Source organism: Peromyscus leucopus, unplaced genomic scaffold, assembly GCF_004664715.2.
Source record: "Peromyscus leucopus breed LL Stock unplaced genomic scaffold, UCI_PerLeu_2.1 scaffold_246, whole genome shotgun sequence".
In the NCBI taxonomy this organism is placed as follows: Eukaryota; Metazoa; Chordata; class Mammalia; order Rodentia; family Cricetidae; genus Peromyscus; species Peromyscus leucopus.
The window spans coordinates 1,326-7,780 of record NW_023505119.1 but is presented as its reverse complement, the minus strand read 5'-3'; the positions used below and the strand labels follow the sequence as shown (position 1 = coordinate 7,780).

General features: G+C 36.8%; 1 pseudogene; it reads right to left on the bottom strand.

The window, feature by feature from the left end:
• Positions 1-204: 204 nt before the first annotated feature.
• Positions 205-1,147, bottom strand: LOC114693889 (annotated as a pseudogene).
• Positions 1,148-6,455: the final 5,308 nt, after the last annotated feature.

The following is a 6,455-nucleotide window of genomic DNA, read 5'->3' as shown; positions in this document are numbered from 1 at the left end:
CTACTTATATATTCATTTATATGAATAAGAAACTCAATTACCAAAAGAGAACAATAATAAAATGTTTGCAATAAAACTGTTGTCTTTGTAATATATATATATATATATATATATATATATATATATATGTGTGTGTGTGTGTGTGTGTGTGTGTGTGTGTGTGTGTATATATATATACACACATATATCCTGGGTTTCATTTTTTCAAGAATGAAATATCCCACTCACAACTGAGCTGGACTTTTTGCTCCAAAGTTTCTTCATGGCATTTTTTCATTTCTGCATTCCTCAGGGTATATATTAAGGATTCAACATCGGAGTTATGAAAGTTAAAACCACAGTCACAGACTTATCTATGGGAAATGTAGTAGTAGGCCTTGCATACAGGAAGATGCAGGGAACAAAGAATAAAACAACCACAGTGATGTGGGATGCACATGTATACAAAGCCTTCCGCTTCCCTTCCAGACTGTGTGCCTTAAGGAGTGTAAAATGATTCCGTAGGAAACTAGAAGAATTAAGAAGGTGACAGTACAAATTGCCCCTCCATTAGCTATCATACCGAGTCCAATGAGATAAGTATTGGCACAAGCCAGTTTTAGCAAGGGGTACATATCACATACGAAGCTGTCAATGATATTCGGGCCACAGAAAGGAAGCTGATAAATGAAGATGAACTGAATTAACGAGTGAACAAAGCCCCCAATCCAGGCCCCCAACAGCATGAGAACACAAACCCGCCTGTTCATGATGGTCAAATAATGAAGAGGTTTACAGATGGCCACATAGCGGTCATAGGCCATCACCACCAGAAGAATGACCTCAGCTCCAGCAAATAAATGATCGATAAAAACTTGAATCATACAAGCCTGGAAGGAAATGGTCTTTGTTTTATAGAGTAAGTCAACGATCATTTTGGGAGCAATGGCAGTAGAATAGACAGTATCTATAAACGACAGATAAGCCAGAAAAAAGTACATAGGAGAGCCCAGGGACTGGCTGCCATGATGGTCACCATGATGAGCAGATTGCCCATTACTGTTACAATGTAGATGAGCAAGAATGTGACAAACAGAACCTTTTGGCCCTCAGGGTTCTGGGTGAGGCCCAGGAGGATGAATTCGGTTACATTATTCCTCTTTTCCATAAGTTCTTCTGAAGGGTTTGAACTCACTCAAGTGTCAGAGCCTGCACGTAAGAGCAAATGATTAATTTGAAAGGGTCCTAATTCCACATCACAATGTGATGATTTTCTCAACAATTCTCCCATGCTTGGTTACGCAGGTAGTTTGAATCCCTCTCTCCATTGCCCCACTCTTTATCAAATGCTCTTTTTACAACCAAAATAGTGAATTTCAGGGTCCTGTCTGCCAGATACTTGGGTGATTTATGTCTGAAATGGTCCAGTGAACATATAATTATAGCTAGATACTATAGTCACATATTTATGTAAAATAATACCTATAATACAAATCATAACATTTTGTGCAATATTTAGATACAGCCTTTCTGATTACACACCTATAAATCACAGCAATTGTATCAGACACCAGTTTGATTGCTCTTTAAATTCTCATCTTAATTTAGTTGAATCTCAAACTTTCTTAGATATGTAAGTGAGCAAAAAAATAATAAATTTATTCTATTACTGAAAATATATAAAGGATGTATTTTTTAAAATATGCACATACTCACAAAGGGTAATAGTGATGGTTGCTTGACACAGCATTGTATATTTTACCAAAATCAAAAATAATGAAACCTCTACTGAACACCTGAACGTTTAAAAAATACCATATGCACAGTAACAGTTTCTTATAGTGTTATATTCTCCAAATTAAATTAAAAACTTACTTTATATTATAAAATATTACTGTAAAAATGATGTGTGATGTTATTTGTTATGTTTTCCCATTGGTTTTTCTCTATCTTAGAGCATATTTCTAAACATAATACATTTGGAGATACTATTTTAATTGTATTTGTTCTAGCACAAACTCTATGAAATGAAAAGGCATGCATATGGTAACTGATTCTTGGCCCTGGAATGAAAGTCTTCTAATATAACTTAGAGGTATATTTAAGGATGGTACACAACTTATTCAAAGTAGGTTGATGTTAAATACTTAGTTTGGTGAAGATAAGATGGTATTGCAACCATATCAATCTAGGTCCAATGGCAAGGAAGGGTGAGAGCACACACAGACACTGAAACTTTAAATCTTACACAGATATCTGGCTCCTTTAGCTTGCACTGAAAACTATTATTTCCATTTTTAAAGGCATTTTAGTTTAAAATGTGGATTTACTTACATTTGACTTCAAAAATAAACAGTTGAAAAACTTGATGAGTCATCTCACGTAAGAATTCTTGTTTGAGAATATAACAAGCAAGTTTAAAGCTTCACTCTACTCAAAATAAGACTGTTATAATACATTTATTCTGATATGCATAGACTGAATAATCTTAAAATTGTACTTTGTTTGCATTACTGTCGCATTTATGTATTTGTATCAATGTGGTTCATATCTAGTAGTTAATGGCTTTTTATTTTGTATTCTGAGGCAACATTAATTCCCAAAGAGAATGCATCTACAAGGAAAAGGTACTTAATGATGAACCTCAAAATATTTCACTGAATTATTCAAACTCTCCCCAAAGCACTTGCTCCAAATTAAATTATCCAAGGATTCATGCCCTTCATACCCAAGAGAACTGATGTCTTTTACATACTCCATCCAAAGGAGTTTGTATGTTCAGAGACATACATGGACAATTATATCAGGATAATCCAGTGGAAGAAAACATAAATCTAATAGGAAGTAACAAATTACCTATCAAAAGCAAAAATATTATGTTGTATTAATAAGAACCTAAATCAACTCATTCAACTAGGATTTGAAAATTTAAATCCAAAAGGCACTCACATTAAAAAAGGGAGAAAAAAACTCAAGCTTTCTATAAAATGTATTTACTTAAAAAGAATATATATCATAAATCATTGCTTATCAGCTTACTAAATATTTTGATACAATTTGGATGAGATGATGCCCATATGTGCAATATGCAAGTTTATTGAAAATTTATACAATAAAATAAATTCAGAAATATTTTGATTCTTAATTTTCACATTCTTTTAATTACATGGAAGCTATGAAAATCTAAATCTGTCTATATTCTTAAATCTAAACAATACAAAAAAAGTATATAATAAACATGAGTAATACGTTTAGTATATCAAAGACATTGAGGTTATTTGTAGAATTCTAAGAAATGAACATCACCTAGAGAAGAAAGTGATACAAGCTAGAAGAAACCCAACAAGAAGGAAGTCAAAATTCAAAGGAGATGGAATATTGCCAGAAATACCACAAAAAGAGTAGCCACACTAATTCATTTTCAAATTCTCTCATGCATTAGGTCTGAAGCCCAATTTCTCCTCCTTCTACTCCTCTCAGACCTCTCTCACCTCCCCTCTTCCCCAGATCCATTCCTCCTCCATTACCTTTCAAAAAAGGAGCAGGTCTCCCAGGGATATCAACTGAAAAGGAGGAGAAAGGATTGGAGGACCCAGAGGGGGCAAGGACACCATGTGAACACAGCCCACAGAATCAACGAAGCAAGACTCATAGGGCATCATAGAGACTGAAGCAGCAATCATAGACCCTGTATGGATCTGTGCTAGGCCATCTGCATATGCATTTTGATTGTGTAGCTGGATGTTCTTGTGGACTCCTAACAGAGGGAGTGTGTGTGTTGGGGGAGGGGTTGTCTCTAACTCTTTTGCCTGCTCTTGTGACCCTTTTCCTCCTACTGCATTGCTTTTGTCCATATGAGGGTTTCTACCTTGTCTTATTGTAACTTCTTATGCCACACTAATTCTAAGTACCAAGGATAGAGATTCGAGATTCATGTTTTTTAAACTTAATTTATTCTTTGAAATTTTCATACATCTATACAATGGATCCTTATTATATGCATCACTCAAACCCTCCTCCAATCCCATGATGACATCTCTCTTCATACTTCATGTCTTCCATTCACAATTTTTTTTTATTTTTTATTTTCTTTTTATTAAGGAATTTTTTATTCATTTTACATACCAACCACAGATCCCTGAACCTACCTCCCATTTCTATAATAAAAATAAAGTCTTATTAATAAAAAAACAACCCATAGACAGATTTGGGGGTGAGTGCCTGAAGATCAGAGGACAAAACAAGCCACTAGATTAAACATAGAGGCCAAGCAGTGTTGGCACACACCTTTAATCCTAGCACTCAGGGGTGGGGAGTGAGGGTGGGGCAGAGATCCGTCTGGATCTCTGTGAGTTCCCTACCCTAGATCACATGAGATTGATTCAGTCTGGGAGAGAGACACAACCAGGGAGTGGTGGCACATACCTTTAATCCCAGCACTCGAGATCTCATGATTTTGCTACCAGTATTTTGGAAGCACACATGCCTTTAATCCCAGCACTAAGAAAGAAGTGATATGGCTGGGCAGAGAAAGGTGTAAAGGCACGAGGAGAGAGGAACTAAAGACGTTTGGCTGGAGAGCCCTTTTCACCTAGACCCCCGCTTCAGCCAGAGGTCTTTCAGCTAGAGAGCCTTTTCAGGCTGAAGAGTCCTAAAGTAAGAGGCAGTTGTGGCTTGTTCCTTTGTCTCTCTGATCGTTCAGAATTTACCCCAGAATCTGGCTCCAGGTTTTTATTAAAAGACCTATTAGAATTTGTGTTATAGAATGTCGACTTTATATCTGCTCTTTGGTTGAAATTTTTAAAGAATATTTTTTGGTAGAGTGTTCAGTGACTCATCTATGCAATCACATTGTTTGCAAAAAAAAAAAATTGCGTCCTTTCCTATATGTATAAATGCATTCCTTTGAAATGCTTCTCTTGCTAAGATTCTAAGGCTATATTAAATAAAAATGTAAGAACCAAAGAACCAGAATGCCTGCTTTAGATAGTGTCTTTTATTTAAGACAAAGAGCTGCACTCATGAAACATTAACCATGCGCCACCTAAACAAGGCCTAAACAACAATACTAGTTTATATTCAATGTAGATGGAGGAATTCTCACAAGATTCCACTCATAAATGAAAACATACAATTAAAACCTCTCCTTTCCCCACTGGAATTTTTTTCATTGGCTTAATCTGGTGTACACTTTGTAAAAGTAACCATAGCTACTTTGGATTCACATGTTCATTAGTCTAATATAATATGCCATGTTATGTCACAGCACGCCTCTCCATCCTCAGGGTCTTACATTCTTTCTTTGTAACCCTTCATTATGTGCCTTTGATCCTTCAAGAGAGGTGTTGATATAGGTGGCACATCCCCCAATGAGCACTCCAATAACTTATTGTTAGCACTTTGTCTATTTACGATTCTCTGCACTAACAATTATCCACAATACAAAAAAAAAAAAAAGGAAGCTTCTATGATTAAGGCTGGAAGTAGCACTAATCAAAAGACATGATGATAAATATTAGAAGGCAGTTGGACAATACTTCTGTCTTAGTGTTACTGTTGCTGTGATGAAACACTATGACCAAAGCAACTTGGACAGTAAAGGATTTATTTTAGCTTATGCTGTGGTTGTTCTGTATGACAAATGTGTTGCTCTGATTGGTTAGTAAATAAAACATTGATTGGCCAGTAGTCAGGCAAGAGGAAGTATGGGTGGGACAAGGAGAAGATTTCTGGGAAGTAGAAGGCTGAGTCAGAGACACTGCCAGCTGCCGCCATGACAAACAGCATGTGAAGATGCCAGTAAGCCACAAGCCATGTGGCAAGGTATAGATTTATAGAAATGGATTAATTTAAGATATAAGAACAGTTAGCAAGAAGCCTGGTACGGCCATACAGTTTGTAAGCAATATAAGTCTCTGTGTTTACTTGGTTGGGTCTGAGCGGCTGTGGGACTGGCAGGTGAGAGAGATTTGTCCTGACTGTGGGCAGGCAGGAAAACTTTAGCTATAAGCTTACACTTCCAGCAATGTCATGGCAGGAACTCAAATAGGGCAGGAAACAGGAGGCAGGAAGCTGATGCAAAGGCCATGGAGGGATGCTGCTTACTGACTTGTATCCTCCTGGATTGTTCAACTTGCTTTCTTATGGAACCCGGGACCACCAGCCATGGATGGCACCACCCACCAATGGATGGCCCTCCCTCATAAATCACTAATTAAGAAAATGTCATCCTGAGTGAGATAATCCAGATTCAGAAGACAAACATAGTATGCACTCACTCATAAGTGGGATACTAGATATAAAGCAAAGGACAATCAGACTGCAACCCACAGATCCAGGGAGGCTAATTAGCAGAGGAGACCCTAGGATGACTTTGGCCCAAAATAAGTTTTGGTTTTACCCAATCACTGGGCAAGCTTAGTGAAACATTTCACTATTAGGATAAGAATTTGTACTGTATAAAGCTGATGAAAGAA